Source organism: Giraffa tippelskirchi, chromosome 4 (assembly GCF_054371585.1).
Source record: "Giraffa tippelskirchi isolate mGirTip1 chromosome 4, T2T-mGirTip1v1.2.pri, whole genome shotgun sequence".
In the NCBI taxonomy this organism is placed as follows: domain Eukaryota; kingdom Metazoa; phylum Chordata; class Mammalia; order Artiodactyla; family Giraffidae; genus Giraffa; species Giraffa tippelskirchi.
Genome location: NC_137278.1, coordinates 49,768,671 through 49,795,871, shown reverse-complemented (window position 1 = coordinate 49,795,871; position 27,201 = coordinate 49,768,671).

Here is a 27,201-nt window from a genome sequence, read left to right as displayed (position 1 = left end):
TTTGTCATAGCTTTCCTTCCAAAGGACAAGCATCTTTTAATTTCATGATTGCAGTCAGTGTCCACAGTGATTTCAGAGCATAAGAAAATAAAATCTGCTATCATTTCCACTTTTTCCCCACTTACTTGCCATGAAGTTATGGGACCAGATGCCATGATCTTAGCTTTATGAATGCTGAGTTAGTTTTAAGCCAATTTTTTCACTGATGAGAGTGTCACCCTCGTCAAGAGGTTCTTTAGTTCCTCTTCAGTTTCTGCCATTAAATTGGTATCATATGTATATCTGAGGTTGTTGATATTTCTCATGGCAATCTTGATTCCAGCTTGTGAGTAACCCAGCCTGGCATTTTGCATGATATACTCTGCACAGAAGTTAAATAAGCAGAATGACAATATACAGCCTTGACATACTCCCTTCCCAACTTTGAACCAGTCAATTGTTTCATGTTCCATAGCTTTTCATACATTAACTTTTATTATGTTGAGGTAGTTTCCTCTGTACTCACCATATTGAGAGGTGTTTTTTTGTTTGTTTGTTTTTAATTAGGGATGGAGTATGCTATTGAGATCAATCTTTACTGGATTACTGGGTTCAATATTGGATCAATTTCTTAAATGTTATCATTTTTCCATTGCAAAAATTAATTGCAGAACAAAAAACAGATACTGCAAAGGTGTCAGTGATAGATAGAAAACGAAATTGCTTCTTTAAAACTGAAAAAAAATCATTGCATGAATGTCATTTCAAAGGGAAAATAATTCTGAAAAATAAAGTCAATTAAATACCAATGTTGTGTTAGTTTCAGCTGAAAATAATGAGCTGTTAGTTTGCTTAATCTAAAAGTCAAAGGTAGTTATCTAAGATGGGATAGGAAAAGGCTGTAATGAGCAAAAACAAAGCACATTTCTAATTAGGTGGCATTTAACTAGCTTATCCAGAATTTAATATATAAAAATATTTATTTTGTGAATGTTTTACAAATATTACATATATAAACATGTAGAAAAGGATGTGCTATTGAAATTAAAAAAAAATTACACTAAAAAATTTACCCAGTATTCTTATCTAATAATTTATTCTGGAAACTTGAAAGACACCCCTCTGTTGGAATATGCTTTTATACTTTTAATTACTCCTTCCCCTTCCATACATATCCCTCCTTTCACATATTTCTCTTTTGCCTCCCAGAAGACCGAAAAGATTATATTAGCTGCTCCCCACAAAGCACGTGAAGAGATAATATTATTCCTGTTTTTCAGATAAAGAATGTGAAACATGGAATTAAATCATCAAGCTGTCATATTTTGAGTAATGTTGACAATTACTCAAATATCAAGTCTGACCAAATATCAAGTCTGACCAAGTAATGGTCTGGTTGGTTTGCAAGTGAAAACACAAATAAATAAAACCTGACAGACATGAATTTCAGGACCATGAAAAAACCAAAATCTCTTACACTTGGAATGTTCTAACAATAAAAATTCTAGACTCAGAGACTGTGAAATGGTCTTCAGAATATTTCATGTGATCAATAATGTATTGGACAGAGGTAAAACAGAAATTAGCAAGAAAACAGAAATTCTCCAGGATAGAATGGTATCAAAGTTAATACAGCACATACTCACACACTGATACCAGATTTCGACTTTTAAAATAAGATTAAAAAAAAAAAACTAGGAGAGAGAAAAAGATGAGTAAGAGGATGAAGCCACCAATCTGGCAAAGTAGTCAGGTAGTCAAGGACAGAAAAGAAGCAAAATTGATTCAAGAAGTAGGTTAGAGTTCAAAAAACACATAGCTAAATCTTCATGAAAGTGTAGGAATTACACAGACAGAAATAAAAGTTGATCATTAGATGAAATATTTCCAGGTTTACAACTTCAGGAAAAGAAATTACATAACAGAACACTTGAAATGTCACTGAGGTCATGGTTGCTCTTCTAGACCATATTACCATTTAATATTCATTGACTATTGTTGTCTGGTGAACACAATTAGTTGAAGGTAACTTGAGATCATGGATACAATATCCATAATATATATATAAAACACATATAGATAATAAAAGTTAACATAAATTTAGCCTCCATTGGCCCATATTAAAGACCTCTGGGAACAAATCAAGGAGGTATTTATAACTGGGCTTAGAAATTGAACTTACGATTGCTTGAATTTTGTGAATACAGAAGAGTTGTTGATTGGGTTGGAAAAGGTAATTCCCAAAGATACGAACAGGTCTTTTGAAATTTATGTTACTTTTATTTCCTGAAGGGAGAGAAAGACCCATGACTGACAAAACAGCTGGCACTTTAGCACATTAAGTTAGAAAAAACCCAAAAGTGAACAATAAATCATGGAAGGTCTGTATAGTCAAAGCTGTGTTTTTTCTAGTTATGTATGATGTGAGAGTTGGACCATAAAGAAGGATGAGCACAGAAGAATTGATGCTACTGAAATGTGTTCCTGAAGAAGACTCTTGAGAGTCCCTTGGACAGCAAGGAGATCAAAGCAGTCAATCCTAAAGGAAATCAACCCTGAATATTCATTGGAAGGACTGATGGTGAAGCTGAAGCTCCAATACTTTGGCCACCTGATGGGAAGAGCTGACTCATTGGAAAAGACCCTGATGCTGGGAAAGATTGAAGGCAGGAGAAGGGGACAACAGAGGATGAGATGGTTGGATCACTGACTTGATGGACATGAGTCTGAGCAAGTTCCAGAAGTTGGTGATGGATGGGAAAGACTAGAGTGCATCAGTTCATGGGGTCTCAAAGAGTAGGATACAACTTAGCGACTGAGCAACAGTAACAAGCCTATGAATGCATTTCACTTGGCATTATAGGCAGTTAAAAAACAAATAAACAAGAAGATCAGTTAGAAGACAGTTCCAGTATTCACGGCAAGACATAAGACATAATTGAAGAAATTAAAGTTAAAATTAAATTTAATAATTACAAAGGAAAAAATAATATAAATAGAATTTGGTGATTGGTTCCATAAGAAGGAATATGAGGACAGTTGAATTCAGGGAATAAATTTAGATATGGCAACTTCACTCTCTGATATAGAGAATGCAAGAGTAGGTTTTAGAGAAGATGGAAAGATTATGACATTATATTCGAAGAAACTGAATTGAAGAGCACTATAACACTTAAGGGCTTCCCAGTTGGTGCTAGTGGTAAAGAACCCAGTTGCCAATGCAGGAGACTTAAGGGTTCGATCCCTGGCCAGGACGATCCCCTGGAGGATGGCACAGCAACACACCCAAGTATTCTTGCCTGGAGAATCCTGTGGACAGAAGAGCCTGGTGGGCTATAGTCCATGGGGTCACAAAAAGTCAGACATGACTGAAGCATCGTAGCATGCATGCACATGGGACATGTAAATTGAAATGTTCAGTAGCTGGATTTTGAGATTTGGGTAGCAGTCATTTAAGTTTTTAAAATCTTTCAATGACTTCTCATTAATTTTTTCCAGTGTCACTTTCCATAAAGCATGTTATATACCATTTAGGAGTTTTGGATTTCATAAAATAGTATAAATACAGAAAGTTTAACTAATTGATTTAGATAATACCAAGAAGCAAAATGTGATTACTCAAATATTATAACATAGTTTATTTATAAGCTCAGGAAAGTCAAGAAATTACTGAGCACCCATGCTCAGAAGACATGGAAGAAGATCTCTGTTTCTAAAGAATGCACATTCTTTCAAAATAAATAAAATACACCCATAAGCAAAATAAAAAGTACACATCAACAATAGAATAAGCTTAGCTGGAAACTGTAAAAAGATAAATGACAGAAATGTCCATGTTTTATCTAATCAGAAACAGACTGATACAACTCCTGAATTTAGAATAGAGAACTTTATACCATCTCTTTTATTATATTATTATAACACAGGGAAAAATTAATAAACCACATTCAGTAAATGAAAAATCTGAGGCAAGAAATTAATAAAATATCATAAGCCCTAGTACTTATAGCAGAACTCAGGTATATACTAGAGTATTAGATTTGTAACCACATCCCTTTTGATTTAAATTAATTTGCCTTCTGATAAGATTGCTGCATAGAGATTACTATAAATAATTTTTGAAATACTTTTCCTTCAAAGCATGATTCACATTTTAAGGAATTATCTATTTTTGGAGACCTACTTTCCAAATGTACTGCCATTCTATGGAAAACCATACGAATTTGTGTAAAGTATCTATTGAATTTAGTCAGATAAGTCTTAGTTGAAACTGTGGTTCAACATTTTACTAGTTATTTGATAAAAACAAAACTTTAAAAATTTGAGATGTGTCTGAGATTTGTAAAATGACTACAATATGGCACACTTTGTAAGTTTGAGATATTCAGTTCAGTTCGGTTCAGTTGTTCAGTCTTATCTGCTCTTTGCAACCCCATGGACTGCAGCACGCCAGGCCTCCCTGTCCATCACCAACTCCTGGAGTTTACGCAAACTCATGTCCATTGCGTCGGTGATTCCATCCATCCATCTTATCCTCTGTTGCCCCCTTCTCCTCCCACCTTCAATCTTACCCAGCATCAGGGTCTTTTCAAATGAGTCAATTCTTCATATCAGGTAGCCAAAGTATTGGAGTTTCAGCTTCAGCATCAGTTCTTCCAATGAACATTCAGGACTGATTCCCTTTAGGATAGACTGGTTGGATCTCCTTGTAGTCCAAGGGACTCTCAAGAGTCTTCTCCAACACCACAGTTTAAAAATATCAATTCTTTGGTGCTCAGCTTTCTTTACAGTCCAACTCTCACATCCATACATGACTACTGGAAAAACCATAGCTTTGACTAGACGGACCTTTAAGGTATAATGTTGGTGAAAAATAATTGCTGTTTTGCGTTGCTGAACTTTACTGTTTGATATTAATATATATTCTTACATAAATGTGGTTATGTAATACATAATTTAATGTACATTTCTTGCTTTATGTTTTTTGCTAATAACTTATTACTTGATGTGCATTTTATATTTATTTTAGACTATGGAAATGATGTGAGACAAAAAGTAAATTCAAGCGATTTTCTTATTCAAGTGCCAAATTTGTCATAAAGCAGAGGAGACAGCTTGCAACATCAACAATGCATTTGACCCAGGAACTGCTAATGAACATACTACACTTTGGTGGTTCAAGTGCAAAGGAGATGAGAGTCTTGAGGATGAGAAGCACAGTGGCCAGCCATCAGAAATTAACACTGACCAATTGAGAGGATCATCGAAGCTGATCCTCTTACAGCTATATGAGAAGTTGCCAAAGAGGTTAACATCAAACATTCTAAGCTCATTTGGCATTTGAAACAAATTGGGAAGGTGAAAAAGCTAAATACGTGGGTGCCTCATGAGCTGACCAAAAGTCAAAAAAGGTGTAGTTTTGAAATATTGTCTTCTCTTACTGCACACAACAACAAACCCTTTCTCCAACAGATTGTGCTGTGTGGCAAAAAGTGGATTTTATATGACAACCAGCAATGACAAGCTCAGTGGTTGGACTAGGAAGAAGCTCCAAAGCACTTGCCAAAGTCAGTTCAGTTCAGTACTGTCGCTCAGTCGTGTCCGACTCTTTGCAACCCCATGAATTGCAGCACGCCAGGCCTCTCTGTCTATCACCAACTCCCGGAGTCTACCCAAACCCATGTCCATTGAGTCGGTGATGCCATCCAACCATCTCATCCTCTGTCGTACCCTTCTCCTTCTGCCCCCAATCCTACCCATCATTAGGGTCTTTCCCAATGAGTCAACACTTCGCATGAGGTGGCCAAAGTATTGGAGTTTCAGCTTCAACATCAGACCTTCCAGTGAACACCCAGGATTGATTTCTTTTAGGATGGATTGATTGGATCTCCTTGCAGTCCAAGGGACTCTCAAGAGTCTTCTCCAACACCACAGTTTAAAAGCATCAATTCTTTGGCACTCAGCTTTCTTCACCGTCCAACTCTCACATCCATACATGACCACTGGAAAAACCATAGCCTTGACTAGACGGACCTTTGTTGGCAAAGTAATGTCTCTGCTTTTAAATACGCTATCTAGGTTGGCCATAACCTTCCTTCCAAGGAGTAAGCGTCTTTTAATTTCATGGCTGCAGTCACCATCAGCAGTGATTCTGGAGCCCAAAAAAATAAAGTCTGACACTGTTTCCACTGTTTCCCCATCTATTTCCCATGGAGTGATGGGACCAGATGCCATGATCTTAGTTTTCTGAACGTTGAGCTTTAAGCTGACTTTTTCACTCTCCGCTTTCACCTTCATCAAGAGGCTCTTTAGTTCTTCTTCACTTTCTGCCATAAAGGTGGTGTCATCCGCATATCTGAGGTTATTGATATTTCTCCCGGCAATCTTGATTCCAGCTTGTGTTTCTTCCAGCCCAGCGTTTCTCATGATGTACCCCGCATATAAGTTAAATAAGCAGGGTGACAATATACAGTCTTGACGTACTCCTTTTCCTATTTGGAACCAGTCTGTTCCATGTCCAGTTCTAACTGTTGCTTCCTGACCTGCATACAGGTTTCTCAAGAGACAACTTGCACCAAAAAAGGTCAACTTCACTGTTTAGTGATCTGCTACTAGCCTGACCCACTACAGCTTTCTGAATCCTGGTGAAAACATTACATCTGAAAAGTATGCTCAGCAAATGAGATGCGCTGAAAACTGCAATGCCTGCAGCCAGCATTGGTCAACAGAAAGGGCCCAATTCTTCACAGCAATAAGGCCTGACTGCACTTTGCACAACCAATGCTTCAAAAGTTGAACGAATTGGGCTGCAAAATTTTGCTTTGTCTGCCATTTTCACCTGCTAACTCTTCTTTCTTCAAGCACCTCAACAACTTTTTGTAGGAAAAAATCTTCCACAACCAAGAGGATGCAGAAAATGCTTTCCAAGAATCCATTGAATTCCAAAGCACGCATTTTTATGCTACAGGAATAGGCAACCTTATTTCTCTTTGGCAAAAATGTGTTGATTGTAATGGCTCCTATTTCGATTAATAAAGATGTGTTTGAGCCTAGTTATAATGATTTAAAACTCATGGTCTGAAGCCACAATTACTTTTGAATCAACCTGATAAAGACAAAAATGACTGACAAATTTGAACCGCTGAACAAGGTGCTCTTCAAATGCTGGCATTATGTCTCATTTCTTTACCAGGGATAACAAATGTTATTTTTGCAGAAAAAGATTAATTTTATATCTCAGCAGTATATCTGTTGTTGTTTAGTCGCTAACTTGTGTCCAACTCTTTGCAATCCAATGGGCTGTATCCCACCATGTTCTTCTGTCTTTAGGGTTCTCCAGGCAAGAATACTGGAGTGGGTTGTCATTTCATTCTCTGCAGTAGTTTATCATGCTATGCTATGCATGCTAAGTCACTTCAGTTGTGTCTGACTCTTTGCAAACCTATGGACTATAGCCTGCCATGATCGTCTGTCCATGGGATTCTCCAGGCAAGAATACTGGAGTAAGTTGGTATTTCGTCTTCCAGGGGATCTTCTTGACCCAGTGATTGAACCCGCATCTTATGTTTCCTTCACAGGCAGGCAGATTCTTTACCACTAGCACCACTTGGGAAGCCCTGAGTAGTTTACCTCCTCCCCTTAATTCAGGTATAGCCCTGCTGCTTTCACTTTTCCTTAGGGAAAAATATGTCTGTCATGAATACCTTCAGGGTTAATTTTCTGTGTCTTTATGTCTCTTTATGTCCCCTTGTCAGGGGATGCAGGAAGAATGCATTAACATTTTGCTGTAAAGGGAAATTTAATTTTAACCCCTCTATGTTTCTTTATCAGTCAGAGTAGGCCAGGTTATCCTGGATTGAGAAAACCAGCACAGGCTAATGGATAAGGTATTACTCAAAATTGATGTTTGTGATGCCAAAGAGGGAGAAAAGAAATTCAGGTGACTCTTACAGATGGGATTCATTTTTTTTTGTCTCAGAAGAAACTCATGTCACTTTTAATTATGACTCTTAGTCCCACTCAGCCTTAAGAGACCAGGAAGTACAATCCTGTCATGTTTCCAGAAAACTAAGAGCCACAGATATTTAGCAAATAGCACAAGTGACTACCAGAGTTATAACTTAACACACACACACACACACACACACACACTGAGTGTTGAGAATACATGCCAAAAATCATACATATGGAAAAATGTAACTTTTTGTTTCGATTAGTAATGCACATATCTGTCTGAAGCTCCCATTTTTGCCTAGGGGCAAAAATCTTAACCATTCAATTGCAGAAAAATTCAGTCACTTCCAGGTTTTCTTAGTAATGCTTAGTCATTGGAGATTTAAACTGAGCCAAATTAGCATTTTTACCATCTGTGGATAAAGCTAATCAGGCATATGTAGAGTGATATCATAGAATCACACACATATAACTTGGCATTTACTGCTTGGTGCCGAAGGTCAACTTGTTTATCCATCATCTGCAAGATTGTTCTCAAGATGTACCAAAAGATGGTATAGAAGCAAGAAGCCAAGCTTTCTTTCCTACGTTAAAATCAATGGGAAGAAATGGAATCAGACATGGCCCAGAGAACAAAACATAATAAAGGAGACAAGACAGCAATATACAAAAAGATAACACATAGTTCATAGCAACCACCAAAAGAATGATTATCAGTGGTGAGTGCTGGAAGATTTACTAAGTGAGGAAGCTAGCCTTTCAAGGCAGGGAGATTTCGGAACAGAAAAGGAAAAACCCAGATTTTAGTGTACCCACAATTAACAGCAAAGTATAATAACATGTTCATTTATATTAAATTCTAATTTTAATAAAAGCTGAAATGTATTGTTTACTAATGTTGACTTATTATGTTAAGCACTTAATGCACACTATTTCCTTTAATTTTCATAATCATTTTATGAGGTAAAATGAATTAGTGATCATTTTAGAGATGTGTGCTATTTAAAGTGCCTTAATAACTAAGCTGATAGTTGTCAAAGAAAGAACTGATGCTTTGATATTTCTTATTCCAACTGGATGCTCCTGAACATTATACTGTTCTTTATTTGCTATGTTCAACTTACAAGGTATCCATTTGCAAATACAGCACACTTTGTTGTCGTTATTTGTAGTTACTAAGTAATGTCCAACTCTGCTACCCCATGGAGTATAGCATGCTGGGCTTCTCTATCCATGGGATTTCCCAAGCAAGAATGCTGGAGTGGGTTGCCAGTTCCTTTTCCAGGGGATCTTCCCAACTCAGGGATGGAACCTGCATCTCCTGCATTGACAGGCAGATTCTTTATCACTGAGCCACCAGGAAAGCCCACATCACACTTTACATATATTCAAATTTCTTCATTTATGAATGACTTATGAGTGGGAGCATTTATAAGGCCCTGTTATGTCCTGAGTTTGTGTTCTGACTCCACCTTACAATAGCTATTTTAATATTAGTAGGTCATTAATTTTTTTTAGTATCTCTGATTTCTCACTTACATATAACAGAGACAAAATAGAAGTTAAATTGTAATTGCCATTCCAATATTTCAATGTTATTTTGTCTACTGAACTAGGTACCATGTTGAGATGGAGAGAATATAATAAATTTTATGTATATACATATATATCATCATTATTGCCAGAAAAGTTTTGGCATACCACATGAAAATAAAAGAATATTAAAAAGATAAGGATTAGCCAATAAATACAATGTTCATGATGTAATTCATGAATCTAGCAGGTAAGTATGGAGCATTCAAAAGCACATATTTGGAAACCTATCTGATAATGTTGGAGTATAATAAAGCAAAACATTAGTGCCAAAGAGTATCTTGAAAACAAATTCACCTTTCAATGACCAGAGATAAAAACCAATGTTATCATCTCCAACTTCCCTGACCTTATTGTCAGATGTCCAGTCTTCTACTGTATCTATTAATTTGCAAAAAATGTCTAAGTATTCCATTTTTATTAGTGCAATAATACTCCATCAACTCTGCCTCAGTTTCTTGAATCAAAATGATCATGACAACTTTCCAATTGTATGAGTAGATGTTTGGATAGTCTAAGTTAGTGATGGATAGAATCCTTCAAATTTAAAGCAATGTCTAGAAGATATTCATTATAGAGGATGAAAAAATAAAAAGAACATACACAGTCAGTATTAGAATTATATTTAAAAATGTTTAAAGTTTATACATTGAGAATGACAGATCAATCCTCATAAATGCAAATACATTTCCCCTTACGTTAATGGATCTGTGAGTGAATGCAATAAAACACAATTGCAATTCTGGAAAACTGTAGAAGTATCAATTTAGGTGATCTGTAATATAGAGGAAAAGGAAGCCACAACATACAAGTTTTTGTCATGTTAATTAGCCTAACTCCCCATATCACACAGTTAATAATAATTCAAGCTGATTTCTCAGATCTGTGCAGGATGTGAGAGTAATCAATGTTCACAGTTCAGTTGTGAGTTAGCAGGCTCCAACAGTAAGATAACTGACAAGAAGATAAGAGACTGAATCTATATACCTTTCATCACAAATAAGTGCTGCTGCTGCTGCTAAGTCGCTTCAGTTGTGTCTGACTCTGTGCGACCCCGTAGACGGCAGCCCACCAGGCTCCGCAAATAAGTGCTACCTGAGTTAAAAATAACAGGTTAGTGAATCAGCAGCTAGTTTTAAAATGTTTACTATCAATAGAACTTGCAAGTACTCAAATAAAAGTCCATATAGCTTTCTAAATTATTTTATTAATGCCTTAGTAGGTAGGTTTTGAGTATCTGCCATCTGTCCAAAATTGTGCTGCTGTTTGCTCCTGTCTTGTTTCCTCTTCACTAATTGCTCAGATCTACACATTCAACCTTATCCCCAAGAAACTGATCTGTCTCAAATATATTCTTGTTTGAAAGTTGAAGCCAAAGAGAGAAATGTGGTTGTCAGTAGGCTCAGGTGTGCTCTTCATTAGAATCAGCCCCATTGATTGCAAACACAATGAAGGATTCCAGAATACCAGTAATGTCCTGGCTAAAGCTTTCCTATGTAACCTGCTCTTGTCCATTCCATTATATAAGCACTCCAGGCCAATTAGTTGTGTTTGGATTTGAGCTTCACTACCTCTAATTCACATTTCCCAAACAACCTGAGCCCGTGGGATTTCCCATGACACTTTGCTAAGCTCTTGCTAATGCAACAAACTGAACCCCATTTTCCCATAAACCCCACACCTTCCACTCTTAATCATTGCTCAAAATCATGCCTAGATTGAACCAACTGTCTCAACCCAAGATGGAAAATTTTCACTCTTATAACCTTCTGCTTGATAGAGAAAAGGTATCCTAAATCATCACATGATGATGGGAACCCAGAAAGTCATCTATCACTGTTCTTTCTTTGAAGATAATAACCTGACACTCACCATCACTGTAATCTTGGCTGAAGTGAAAGATCGCCAAGATTCATTACTAGGAGAGTCACATTGCAAAGTTCATGTTAATTCTTCTTTTCCATGAAAGTCTGACAGCAATAAAGTAATAGATAGGTAAAGTGGACCCAGATTATGGACAGCCCAGAAAAATATGCAGAAGAGTTTGCTATTTACCTAGTATGTTGTTTCCCTGAGTAGGAAAAATATAAGTTAAATTAAAATTTTAGTCTATTGACCATGTACTAATTTTGATCCCCAAATATCTCATTTTTACTTATGTCTGGTATGACTTTCAGTAGTGCTACATTTCACTCTCAAGAGAATTTCTATTTGGATAAAAAATTATTGTCACCCTGTATTTTATGAAGGTGATGAAGTGAGGTAGCTTAAATTAATGGACAAAGTATCCATTGTCTATAATGCCCTTGAGACAGTCATTGACCAAAGAGTAATGTCTTGTTCAATGTTCTTCACTTACCACTTCTTGATTAAACAAACATGCTCTTCACTCACATATCTCTTCAATCATCTCACTTCTGCCTAGGAGAGGTTTTGTCCTCTGTGGATAAAAATAGGGCTTCTGTGATAGCTCAGTTAGTAAAGAATCCACCTGCAATGCAGGAGACCCCAGTTCGATTCTTGGGCCAGGAAGATCCGCTGGAGAAGGGATAGACTACCCACTTCGGTATTCCTGGGCTTCCCTTGTGACTCAGCTGGTAAAGAATCCGCCTGTAATGCGGGAGACCTGAGTTCAATCCCTGGCTTGGGAAGAACCCTTGGAGAAGGGAAAGGCTACCCACTCCAGTATTCTGGCCAGGAGAATTCTATGGACTGTATAGATAAAAATAAAATGTGCATAAAAATAAAATGACTTCTTAGGTCTGATTTGCCTGGGGGCAAATACTTTCAAATAACTTACCATACTTTCTCAAAATAACTTTTTTTTCCATAACGACTTTACTTTCTGTTTTTGAAACTTGGTTTTTTAAATATGCTATGTATATTTTGTTTTCTGGATGCTTTTAGCTTATTGAATAAAAAAAAAGAGAGAGAGAGAGAATACATCTGTACCTATCTCCCCATGAAATTTCAAATATAATTTAGTTCAGTTCAGTCACTTAGTCGTATCCGACTCTTTGCAACCCCATGGATTGCAGCATGCCAGGCTTCCCTGTCCATCACCAGCTCCCAGAGCTTGCTCAAACTCATGTCCATCATGTCCATGATGCCATTCAACTATGTCATCCTCTGCCATCGCCTTCTCCTGCCTTCAATCTTTCCTAGCATCAGGATCTTTTCCAATGAGTCAGTTCTTTGTATCAGGTGACCAAAGTATATATAAACTAGCCATCCAAATTTTAAAACAATTGCTAGGAAAAGTGGGGATGTATACTGACATAGCCAACCTTCATCTTAAAATTCAGCTTCAAACCCCGATAATTTCAAATTTCCTATATCAACTCTGAAGACTCTGAAAGGTACAACATAACATATCTTCTAAATACAATTCTACACTCTTCCATACCATCACAAAATAACTTCTCAGGAGAGGCAGCAGTAACCCCTACAACAAGTTGGATAGAAAAAGCTTATAAAGAATCTTAATTGAACTCTATCTGATTACTCTACTTCAATAGCAATGGCACCCCACTCCAGGACTCTTGCCTGGAAAATCCCATGGACGGAGGATCCTGGTAGGCTACAGTCCACAGGGTTGCTAAGAGTCGGACACGACTGAGTGACTTCACTTTCACTTTTCCCTTTCATGCACTGGAGAAGGAAATGGCAACCCACTCCAGTATTCTTGCCTGGAGAATCCCAGGGATGAGGGATCCTGGTGGGCTGCCGTCTATGGGGTCGCACAGAGTAAGACACGACTGAAGCGACTTAGCAGCAGCAGCATACCTATTAGGGGAGTGCAGGTGTATCCTTGAAGCAGTTAACAACGGCACTAAGAAACAGACTGGGTTTATTCAATGAATATCCCAGGCACAAAGGTGATTTGAATACAAGACATATACAATTTGCCTTGGTGAAAGGGACTCACCTAACATAGAGAAAAACATGATGCAGAGAAACATCTGATAGAGATAGTCAGACTCTGTCATTCTGTGCCCAGGATTATGATACTAATAGCAATCAAGTGAACCATGAGAAAATCAAGTGGAAATAAACTGGATACATAGATATATATACAGATGCCAATCTTTATCAGGCATTCTTTTTCAAAAGAGAGAATACATCAGAAAAAAATGGCTTATGAAAAAAGACCAAAAAAAGATGTCCTTTTCATTATAGGGGACTGGAATGCAAAAATAGGAAGTCAAGAAACACCTGGCGTAACAGGCAAATTTGGCCTTGGCGTACAGAATGAAGCAGGACAAAGGCTAATACAGTTTGGCCAAGGAATGCACTGGTCATAGCAAACACCCTCTTCCAACAACACAAGAGAGGACTCTACACATGGACATCACCAGATGGTCAACACCAAAATCAGACTGATTATATTCTTTGCAGCCAAAGATGGAGAAGCTCTATACAGTCAGCAAAAACAAGACCGGGAGCAGACTGTGGCTCAGATCATGAATTCCTTATTGCCAAATTCAGACTTAAATTGAAGAAAGTAGGGAAAACCACTAGACCATTCAGGTATGACCTAAGTCAAATCCCTTATGATTATGCAGTGGAAGTGACAGATAGATTAAAGGGACTAGATCTGATAGACAGAGTGCCTGATGAACTAGGGACGGAGGTTTGTGACATTGTACAGGAGACAGGGATCAAGACCATCCCTACAGAAAAGAAATGCAAAAAACCAAAATGGCTGTCTGAGGAGGCCTTGCAAATAGCTGGAAAAAGAAGAGAAGGGAAAAGCAAAGGAGAAAAGGAAAGATATTCCCGTCTGAATGCAGAGTTCCAAAGAATAACAAGGAGAGATAAGAAAGCCTTCCTCAGTGATCAATGCAAAGAAATAGAGGAAAACAATGAATGGGAAAGACTAGAGATCTCTTCAAGAAAATTACAGATACCAAGGGAACATTTCATGCAAAGATGGGCTCGATAAAGAACAGAAATGGTATGGACCTAACAGAAGCAGAAGATATTAAGAAGAGGTGGCAAGAATACACAGAAGAACTGTGCAAAAAAGATCTTCACGACCCAGATAATCACAATAGTGTGATCACTCACCTAGAGCCAGACATCCTGGAATGTGAAGTCAAGTGGGCCTTAGGAAGCACCACTATGAACAAAGCCAGTGGAGGTGATGGAATTCCAGTTGAGCTATTTCAAATCCTGAAAGATGATGCTGTGAAAGTGCTGCACTCAATATGCCAGTAGATTCGGAAAGCTCAGCAGTGGCCACAGAACTGGAAAAGGTCAGTTTTCATTCCAATCCCAAAGAAAGGCAATGCCAAAGAATGCTCAAACTACCGCACAATTCACTCATCTCACATGCTAGTAAAGTAATGCTCAAAATTCTCCAAGCCAGGCTTCAGCAATATGCGAACCGTGAACTTCCAGATGTTCAAGCTGGTTTTAGAAAAGGCAGAGGAATCAGAGATCAAACTGCCAACATCGGCTGGATCATCGAAAAAGCAAGAGCGTTCCAGAAAAACATCTATTTCTGCTTTATTGACTATGCCAAAGCCTTTGACTGTGTGGATCACAATAAACTGTGGAAAATTCTGAAAGAGATGGCCATACCAGACCACTGACCTGTCTCTTGAGAAACCTGTATGCAGATCAGGAAGCAACAGTTAGAACTGGACATGGAACAACAAACTGGTTCCAAATAGGAAAAGGAGTATGTCAAGGCTGTATATTGTCACCCTGATTATTTAACTTCTGTGCAGAGTACATCATGAGAAACACTGGGTTGGAAGAAACACAAGCTAGAATCGAGATTGCTGGGAGAAATATCAACAACCTCAGATATGCAGATGATACCACACTTATGGCAGAAAGTGAAGAAGAACTAAAGAGCCTCTTGATGAAAGTGAACGAAGAGAGTGAAAAAGTTGGCTTAAAGCTCAACGTTCAGAAAACTAAGATCATGGCATCTGGTCCCATCACTTCATGGGAAATAGATGGGGAAACAGTGGAAACAGTGTCAGACTTTATTTTTGGGGGCTCCAAAATCACAGCTGATGGTGATTGCAACCATGAAATTAAAAGACGCTTTCTCCTTGGAAGGAAGGTTATGACCAACCTAGATAACATATTTAAAAGCAGAGACATTACTTTGCCAACAAAGGTCCATCTAGTCAAGGCTATGGTTTTTCCAGTGGTCATGTATGGATGTGAGAGTTGGGCAGTGAAGAAAGCTGAGTGCCGCAGAATTGATGCTTTTAAACTGTAGTCTTGGAGAAGACTCTTGAGAGTCCCTTGGACTGCAAGGAAATCCAACCAGTCCATTATAAAGGAGATCAGTCCTGGGTGTTCATTGGAAGGACTGATGTTGAAGCTGAAACTCCAACACTTTGGCCACCTCATGTGAAGAGTTGACTCATTGGAAAAGATCCTAATGCTGGGTAGGATTGGGGGCAGAAGGAGAAGTGGACGACAGAGGATAAGATGGTTGGATGGCATCACCAATTCGATGCACATGGGTTTGAGTAAACTCTGGGAGTTGGTGATGGAGAGGGAGGCCTGGCGTGCTACGATTCATGGGGTTGCAAAGGGTCGGACACGACTGAGTGACTGAACTGAACTGAACTGAACTATGAAAAAATGGGTCAATAGTAAAAATATCAATTTAAAATGCTAAGAAATAGTGTAATTTAAAAATTATTTATTATACAAGTAAAAGGATATTTGGGGAATCATACTTTGTGCTTCCACATAATTTAAATAGTTTCTGTGAAGTAAAGACTTTTGAAAAATAGAAGACTAAGAAATAGCTAAAAAACAAAAAAAAATATATGAAATAATGATAATCAAGATACTGCATATCAAGAAGGAACAGTGGTTCCTAAAAGACAAGTAAAAATGAATTGAACCCTATTTTGACTCAACTTACAGTCTGTAGAAAATTTTCAAGAGAAGTTGAGGTTAGGAAACATATGCAGGGCCAACTGTTTTTCTGTGTTGAGGAGGTGGAACTTGATTTCTGGGTCACCCGAGGAGGCTAGAGTACACAGACCAGAATAGGAGAAACAAGAGAGACACACAGAAGGGGTTCCATATATCTGCACAGCTCTTGTAGCTTTCTGAACATATAGGAATAATTTTTAATGTTCTTTTTATTAATTCTGTCACTGTTGTCACTTATAAGTAAGCTTTGATTTATTGATTTTTTTTCCAGTTTTGTGTTGTCTTATCCTGATTCACATATGTGTATTCAGTCATGTCCTGCTTTTTGCAACTCTATAGACTGTGGCCCGTCAGGCTCCTCTGTCCACGGGATTTTCCAGGCAAGGATACTGGAGTGGGTTGCCATTTCCTTCTCCAGGGGATCTTCCTAACCCAGGGATCGAACCCACATATCTTGTGTCTCCTGTATTAGAGGTGAATTCTTTACCACTGAGCCATAAGGGAAGCCTTGATTATTTGCATTTCTGATAATTTCTGATTTTATGACAGAAATTAATTTTATCTTTTTGGATGTGGGACTTCTTTTATTCTGATAAATGTTTTTTTAATTTCTTTTTTGAACACAGAAAGTTCTATGGAAACCATCTGATATTTTTAGATCTTGGTTTTAGATTTGCTGGATGGAACTAGAACTGAATTAATCTAAGTTTAATTTTTTCCTGCTGGTGAGGTAAGACCTCTCTACTCAACATGAGTCTCCTTGAAATATTATAGTTTGAGTCAAGGTAATAATTACAACTGCTGTTCTTGGTGTTATCTAATTTCTGGGCATTCTTCTGGCCAATACTTGTGGGTAGTGCTTTCCCTTATCTTCAGTTGCATACATACCGGTACTTAATTGTATTCTCTGTAAGATTATCAGCCTGGTTTAAAAAAAAAAAAAAAAAAGACAAGGCTCATATATGCTGCTTTAAAAGGACATTTAAGTATAACGACACAAATAAAGGTGCATGTGTGTTCAGCAGTCATCAGTGATGACTGACTATTCCTGATCCAGGGATCAAATCTTCCAAACTCAGGGATCAAACCAGCATTTCTTGTGGCTCCTGTATTGGCAGGCAGATTCTTTACCACTAAGCCACCTAGGAAGCCCCTCAAATAAAGTTATTAATAAAAGGTTACAAAGTTATACCATCGTAACACTGGAAACAAAGAAAGTTGGAGTACATATATTCATATTAGATTAAGGAGACTTCAGAGCAAAGTCTTTAACCTGGAATAAAGAGAGTCATTTCATAATAACAATGAGGTCAATTCACAAAGATGATATAACAAAAATGTGCATGCACCTAATAGAAGAGTTTGAAAGTATCTGAAGAAAAAACTGATAGATAAGCAATGAAAAATACTGTAGTAGACAAATCCTCAAATATATTTAGAGATTTCAATAATTCTATTTCATAATAAACTGTATAAGCAGAGATGGAAAATCAAATATAGAAGATTTGAACAATACTATCAACCAATTTTGCCAAATTCATATTTATAGAATTATCCAAACAAGAACAGCAGGAGCAGAATATACATCTTTCCAAGTGTACATGGAGTTTAAGGACATAATTTAAGCACAGAGATACAAAATAAAAATTATAAGGTGAGGAAAAAATTAAATAAACAGAGACTCAGTGACTGTGGACAAATAAGTCCTCTGACATACTTTTAAATGGAGTGCCAAAAATAGAGGAGACAGAAAAACATGCTTGAAGAACTACTAGCCAAAAACAATAGCAAAAAACCACCAAATTTGATGAAAAATATATATTCACAGGTCTAAGAATATCCCAACTAGCAATAACAGAATAATCATTTATTTGGACACGCAAAGAATCCGCACTATGATAGATCATATTTTGAGTTGTAAAATAAATCAAAATGAATTTTTAAATATTTGCTTAATTCTTTGGCCATATCAGGTCTTAGTTACAGCTTGTGGACTTCTCTCTAGTTGTGGCACATGGGCTCTAGAGTGCATGGGCTCAGAAGTTGCAGCTCGTGGGCTTAATTGCATTGTGGCATGCGTGATCTTAGTTCCCTGACAGGGACCGAACCCACATCCACGGCATTGGAACGCAGACTCCCAACTACTGGACCACTAGGGAAGTCTCCTAAATGAATTTAAATAAATTTAATCATATAGAATATTTCCAAATTAATCTAGATATCAACAAAATAAATCTGTATTTTTAAATTTCCCAAATATATGGAAAATTTTAAATATATTTCTAAATAACCACGTGGCAAAAAAAATTGCAAAACAATTAGAAAATATATTGAAATATGTTGAACTGAACAAGACTGAAAACAGAGCAAAACAGATCAAATTCATTACTTCTAGCTTCAGTGTCAAGATTTAGAGAACTGGAAAGAGTAAAGCTTTTACACTAAAAAAAATAAATAAATAAGAAAAAAAATACACAGTAGATGAACCGCAATATCACTAGATTTCTTGAACCCACAAGAGAGTTTAGGTCATGGGGCAAACAACTAGTCCAAAATCTAAGAAAGACAGGAAACTGCGGCGAAAGAGACATGAGCACTGGTTTATCTAAAGTAGATACAAGAGACAGACACTAGAGAGAAGAGTAACCTAGTAGTGGATTGTCCAAAGAGTTTGTTCAGGTTTTCCCATAAGATGTTATGAAAAAATCTGAATAAACTTTTTGGCCAACCCAATAGAATTCAGCTAGAAGTGGTTGGCAAATTAGTGGAGACCAAGCATGCAGAGATGATGCCATTTCCCCTAGTAGTTAAAGAGATTGAATAAATCTGTACATTGGAGCTTGTATTAGTTTCCAGGGCTTTCAAAACAAAGTACCACAAACTAGGTGACTTTAAAAAATGGAAATTTATTCTGTCACAGTTTTGGAGGCTAAAATTTCAACCCCAATCTATGTGCTGGGCTGTACTCTCTCTGAAGCCTCTAAGGGGTTATCCTTCCTTGATTTTCCAGTGCTGGTAGCCCCAGGTAATCTGTGCCTTGTGGCAGCATACTTTCAACACTTTCCTCTGTCTTCATTTGGTCATCTTCTCACTCTATTTCTCTTTTCTTCTTTAAGAACACCAGTGCTTTTGGATTAAGTGTCCATTGTACTCCAGTATGACCTTACCTTAACTAATTAAATCTGCAATGACTCTATTTCCAAATAGGGTCACATTAGTAGGTACTGAGTTTAGAACTTTGATCTGTCTTTTGCAAGGACACAATTCATTACAGAGCTTGAAAACAGTTGAGGAGGGACAGTCCTAAAACCTAGGAAAATGGAACTTCAACCCCTGGAGAGGTGAAAGAAATTCATTCACATCCTTCTCTTCTACCTTCTCTATATTAAAAGGCTTTCATTTCTGGAGAAGAAAGGCAAGAAACACTGTTTTCCCATTGTTACTGAGGTGAGAAAGTAAGAAAAAATAACATTCCCAGCCCCCAGATAAATAGAGACTGATACTTTCTTTTTGTTAAGATACTTCTATCTATCCTTAGTTTAGTGTGTGTTTGTGTGTGTGTGTGTGTATGTGTGTGTGTGTGTGTGTGTGTGTGATGATATGGAGGAACAAATTTCACTAGCCTCAGTCATTTACAATGTCATACAAAATTGGTTTACTCTATCAGCTAGGACTGGGAAGAAAGAAGGGGAAGATTTCTTAAGCTGAATCTCCCCCAACATCACAGTTTAGCAGAGGGCATGACTCCATTTTTCACACTAGAGTATTCTGGTTATCAGTCAATTTTTATTTTCAGTTAAAGTGTATTGACAGCAGAGTTCTGGAGTGTCATCTGTAGGGGAATGTCTAGCTTCAGGATAGCCTTGTTCTCTCATTGAAAGAGCCAGTGCTGTGATCCATCAAACAGTGGCTCACTCTATACATATTTAAAACCCATCTTTCATGAGAAATTGTGGTATTGCAGAATCATTCTCACTGTGGCAAGACAAGATATTAATGGACACTGCTGCCTTTCTCTGAACTGTTTCCAGAATACACCATGAATCAAATGAAGAATATGCACTGGACCAGAAAATTCAAAACAGAGGGGCCAGCAGCAGTAAGTGAAGAGGAACTCTTTGCCACTTTCTGAAAGTCTATCAATTAGTACACTGATATTCTAAATTTAAGCATATGAAAACAATGACGGTATAATAGTTACCAACCTAAATATGATTCTTAAATATCAAGTTTACCAAAATATTTTAATATTTATAATGACTTAGAAAGGATGAGCCTTCACTGAGGCAAATTTCAAACAGGTGACTAAATAGAAATTTTATTTTTAGTAAAATGTATCAATCATCAGTGAAAGTCCAGATGGATGGAAAGATCCAGAGACTCTGAAATGTCCTCATTCTCCCTGGTAAATCTGAAGCTGTGAGAGAGTTACAGGTAAACTTTCAAGCTGGTATGAGATAACTTTACTCTAATGAGGTCAGACTGTTATGGCTCATGTTTTAATTAAAAAAAAAAAAAAGTATGCTTTTTAGAACTATCATGGCAGAGCTCTAGCCTCTGCCCTTGACCATTCTAAGAATGAAAAATTGGTTACTGACTACATACCTTCCTATTGCTCAGGATTCATTTCCTTACCTAAAAAGTACTAATCACTTACCAGGTGTCAGGAATTCTGAGAAGCCCTTTATATAGTTTATTTTATTCATTTGTTACAATTATTAATATTTTTCAGGAGTATACTATTATTTTCACCTGTCACTTCATGCAACTCATGGTACTCATACAACTCATACTTGGATGAAGTCCCCACAGTTTTCTAAATTCCCCCTCTCTTCTTCACTTCTTTGCAACATTCCCCAAATCACAAATATCTACATTTGTATTTGTAATGTAGCGTTTGTATATGTAATGTTTGGGCTAATTCCTTTTAACTGACTGACAGACTAGCTGAAAGGACTATTTTGACTTTTCCCAAGGAATACACGATTTTAAGAAGGGATTACTAAAACACTATATGCAACAAATGCAATAAAAGTTCAGTCTCTGACAAAAACAAAGGTTTGGGTTTTGCTCATATTTTTGACCCAGTAGTATTCTAAGATTCAACTCTATATTTTCTTCACTCCATATGTATACACTCTAGTTGAGATATTCCTGTCTCATGTCAGAGGGTAAAGAGGAGATGATTACAAAATAACTTTCAAAACTTTGGCTTATAAGTGGCATACATCAAATCTGATGACCAAGTCTGACAATAAGAGGATAGTAATCTTTGAGGAGGTTGGTATCCTGAACAGAGTCACAATAAATATTTTTAGCAGTAATATAATTTATTGAAATGACTGCATCCAAAATTAATAGAGTAAGAGCATCAGTTAAAATCAGCTTCAGAAGACTTTAAAAGAACATCTACTTTTAAAAATGACTTTATTGTTTCTGGATACTTATTAACAAGGCAAAATATTGGGAAGGAAAAATTATATAAAGCTTATTTTAAAAGTATTTTATTTGAGGTGTCTCTAAATGGTCCAATGATTATGCTTGTATTTGTAGCCTAGGTCAGCTTTTGAAACAGAAGCTTGTGAGTGGTCAGTGTATAGCTCATTGTTAAAATCAGGTAAGTGGATGGAATTGTCTTTGGAGAAAACCTAGAATAACAAGTGACTGTGGATGGCACATAAGAGAATACCACAATTAAGGAGAAAAAAAGGAGATAAAAAAATCTATTAAAATATTGTGGCTCAGAGAGTAAAGAATCTGCCTGCAATGCAGGAGACCCAGATTCAATCCTTGGAGACCCAGGTTTCATCCCTGGGTTGGAAAGATCCCCTAAAGAAGGAAATGGCAACCTACTCCAGTATTCTTGCCTAGAGAATTCCATAGACAGAGGAGGCTGGCAGGCTATAGTCTATGGGGTCACTACAGTGCATGGGGTTGCTACAGTCCATGGGGTTGCAAAGAGTGGGACACGATTGAGTGACTACACTTTCACTAAAGGAAAACAATAGTTATAGAAAACCAGAAAAATATGGGATCAAAAATCAGCTTAATCAGCTTAATGTGAATTTTCCAGAAAACTGAGGTTTGATCATAGCTGCATCTTGAAATTTCATGATGTATCCTGACTATGCTGGTGAAAAATACTATCCAATGAAACAAACAAAACACTTCTTTTGAAAGAGAAAATTCAGTGTCACTGCTACTCTTCCATCCAACTAAGTTTCCATCCTTCATACTCGGAGAACTATTTCCAACATGTTCTAGGATTTGGAATCAGTGGGCACTACTGATCAACAGAGACAGGAAAAGGAGTAGTGAATAGAACCCGAGAGCAGAACTTATGAGAGCCCATGTGAGGTGAACACAGGGCAAAAATACGAGAAAACTACACAAATGTCAAATATCCTGCTTGTAGAATGTTATTGTCTTAGCTCAGGTCTCCATTGCCTATTAAAATGCAAAGCTCCCTGTGAGACAGAATACCCTTGACTGTGCTCCCTTCACAGAAGTGAATTTAGCATTCACTGATAGTATAGTAATAGGAAGCTCAAGAAACATTTTATTAATGGAAAACAAATTTAGTCTGATACTTTCCTGAGAATAGACTTTGATAGAATGTTGGTAACATTTTTTGACTTGATCAAGTCAAACATAAATATTTTATCCTTGATTTTGTACATTTCTCTCATGACTACACAAAATCTATTACCACTTGTGTGAGTTCCACTTCCCAAATGTTTATTGAATCTGTTTACCTTCATCTATTTGTCACCACTTTGCAAATTCTTACCTCTTGCATGAATGACCCTTGATCTCTTTGATTTGATTTTTGCCACTTTCACAGCAATGAGTGATCTTTTTAAATCTTAGTTTATTTTTTTTCCCTCCTCTGATCAAATGTGCTGAATGATTTCCATGTGTGCATGCTCAGTCACTTCAGTTGTGCCTGACTCTTTGTGATCCCATGAACTATAGCCCACCAGGCTCCTCTCTCCCATACTGGAGTGGGGTGACATTTCTTCCTCCAGGGGATATTCTATACCCAGGGACTGAACCCACATTTCCTGTGGCTCCTGCATCAGCAGGTGGATTCTTTACCACTGAGCCACCTGGGAAGTCCCAATGATTTCCACTTTCTATTAAATTTAAATCCAACACTTTTACTATGACCCAGAATGTTTATCCTGACCTTGTTCCCCCTGCCTTCTATTTTACTCCTGTCTCCTTACAATCTGGGATCATTCACTTCTTTACTGTGTTTTAAAAATACCAATCCCTTTTCTTGATTCTGCATAATTGAACTTGCTGTTCCTTGTTACTGACATACTCTTTTTTAATTTTTTTAACCGTGGACTAATACTATCCTTTATATCAGTTCAAATGCCACCTCCTTAGAGATGCACCCTCAATGTTCCCATGTAATCTGATTTCTCTTGCTCTTTGCTTTCTCGTAACCTTGTTAATTTCCTTCCTATAACTTTCAGAATTCTTAATAATATAGTGTATTTTATGACTTATCACTGTATACTTTCCCAACCAGAGGAGGAGAGATCTTATCTGACCTGTTACAATATCTTTAGAAATTAGCTGGGTATCCATCACAAGTCCGTATTTCATGTGTTTATTGAATAACACAATTAATGAGTGAACAAGCAAAGAAAAGAAATAGGGCATAAAACTGGGAGATGGAGAACTAAGAAGAAATATTCCACCAAACTCACCACTTTGCTCACATCTTCCATAAGTGTGCATGTGTCTTTTTGTCTAGAGCCACTGTGTGGGGAAGAGAAAGAGCAATGGAGAGAGCTCAGATGATGCATCCTTCAAGAAAAGCCTCCCACAATGCCTGGAGAACAACAGACGGAGTTAATTTTCCATGTGTTCCCTGCTGCTGCTGCTAAGTTGCTTCAGTTGTATCTGACTCTGTGCAACCCCATAGATGGCAGCCCACCAGGGTCTTCTGTCCACGGGATTCTCCAGGCAAGAATACTGGAGTAGGTTGCCATTTCCTTCTCCGATTTGTTTCCTGTGAGCCTTTAAAATTTCATCTTATTCCCTGCTCTGGGTCAAGGAAACACATGAGAAGAATAGGAATTTTTTAAATAAATTTGTTTTAGCATAGCATTACTCCAGTGACCTGTCTCCCAATACTATTTACAGGCAGCATAAAGCTGACACCATATTGCAGGAGCATTAGAGACTGCTTAATTTTATATATATGTGTATATATATATATATGTATATATATATATATATATACACACACGTATATATATATGCTTATATATATACATATAAATGTATTACTAGACACCTACCTGGCAAGATGTCTATCTTGCTACTCCTATCCCTCCTCCTTACCCATTAAAAATTTACTCTGAACCTTCCCCAATAGTTCAAGCTTTAAAGAGTCCACCCGCAATGCAGGAGACACAGGAGATGCCGATTCAATCCATGGGTGGAAAAGATCCTCTGGAGGAGGAAATGGCAACCCACTCCAACATTCTTGCCTGGAAAATCCCATGGACAGAGGAGCATAGTGGGCTACAGTCCACAGGGTTACAAAGAGTCAGACACAACTGAGCATGCACCAGTACATAGCAGTAGTACATTTCCCCACAAACTTTGAGGAATTCGGCCACCCCTTGTGCATATTAATGATGACAACTATTTTACTTAGTGCTTACTACATATAATGCACTTCTATGAGTACTTTCTATATATTAACTAATTTCATCCGCATTTAATTTGCAAAACAACCCTATGAATCCACTATGTTATCCCCACTTTATTCATAAGAAAATTAATGTTAATCTTTAAGAAATTAGAAAATTTGCCTAAGATCAGGTATCTGGTAGGGACAGAAGTGGGACTTAAACACTGCTGGCTTGTTAACTGTCTAATAAATTGTCTCACACTGAGGTATGATCAAAAGCTACAATTTAAGTAAATCTGGAGCAGGATATGTAAAACCCCATCTTAAATATCCATGTAATTTTTCCTTAACCAAGTTTAATTCATTACTTGCAAAAAGTCTTCCAAAGCAAGCTTTATTTCAAATGCAAAAGAAATAAATTTGCTTTCTTAGATACATTACATACTGAGAAAAATTTAAACCCATTCGTTCTCACCCCCATCCCACTGCAGATGTTGCCAAGATGTATGGAAGAAGCTGGTAGGGAGCACTAGTGAGCAAGAGACATAATATCACCCTAATGGAGGTCATGGTTAAGATCTTAACCCTCGAGAAGCAATGATTATGTGAAGAGGGGGTGTGTGGAACTAAAAGAAGTAACAGCTATATAATTTGAAGGACCTAGTGTAAAATTAAAATGAGAGGCCTCTTCTTCAAAAACTAAGAATTTCATATCACCAACATCAAAATTAAAGCAAGTTCAGGGACCTTTTAAGCACACGGGCTTGTGTAACTACACAGATTGCAGACCCATAAATTTGTCCCTGTGCTGTGCTGTGCTTATTCGCTCAGTCGTGTACAACTCTATGCAACCGCATGAACTGTAGCCCACTAGGCTCCTCTGTCCATGACGGTTCTCCACGCAAGAATACTGGAATGGGTTGCCATCTCCTTCTCCAGGGGATCTTCCCAACCTGGAGATTGAACCCAGATCTCCCATGTTGCAGGTGGATTCTTTACCATATGAGCCACCAGGGAAGTCCCCCAGACAAGTCCTGAGGAAAACTGTCAAGTTGGCAAAATTTTTTCTTTGTTGCATTAGCCATTTGCTCTTCTAGTTTCCACCTTGCCCAATATCTCCTCTGTGGTTTTCTTCAGGAGCCTGACTTCAGCAAACAATGCCTCACAGAGCTTTTCCCTTTCCTGTCTCCATCACCAAAGTTCCCTTTATTTTTCCTGTCTCAACATTTATGGATCATGTATCATATAACTCACCTTTAATAAATACTGGAGACTAAGAGATGAAAATGATACAGCATCTGCAAAAAAGGGGAACATAAGATAATGGAAGAGAAGAACAGTAAGTATAATTTACTCTTGCTACTTTATGTGAAGAATTGAATCATTGGAAAAGACCCTGATGCTGGGAAAAATTGAGGGGAGAAGGAGAAGTGGCAACAGAGGATGGGAAGATTGTTTGGCATCATCAACTCAATAGACATAAGTTTGAGCAAACTCCAGGAGATAGTAAAGGCCAGGGAAGCCTGGCTTGCTGCACTCTGTGGAGTCACAAATATTCACACACGACTTAGGGACTGAATAACAACAATGGCATAGTGGTATTGTAAAATCAAGAAAGAGAAGCGAAAGAGGAAAAAAAACAGGAAGAAAGAAAGAAAGAAGAAGAGAAAGAAAGGGAAAAAGAAAAAATCTATCTAGGGTAGTTGAAAAAGATACATATGCATCAATCTGGAAATCAGAATTCTTCATATTAGAAGAGATATTCTAGCAGGGAATAAAATATACTGTCTTCTTAGCATCTGGTTGTTTACAGCATTAAAAATCATTGATGAATTTATTTGAAAAAATTCTAGTGATTTTTCAAAAGATTTGGAAAAAAAGTGGAGACTCATCAGAAACCCACAGGAAACTTCTCAACTCTATGGAATATCTATGACCTACCCAACTCATTGGACATGAACCTGAGCAAAACTCCAGGAGACAGAAGAGACAGGGGAGCCTGGCATACTGCAGTCCATGGGGTCTCAAAGAGTCAGACATGATTTAGCCACATCCCAACCACCACTGCTCACGAGGACCTCTGGCTGAGGCTGATTCCCTCAGAA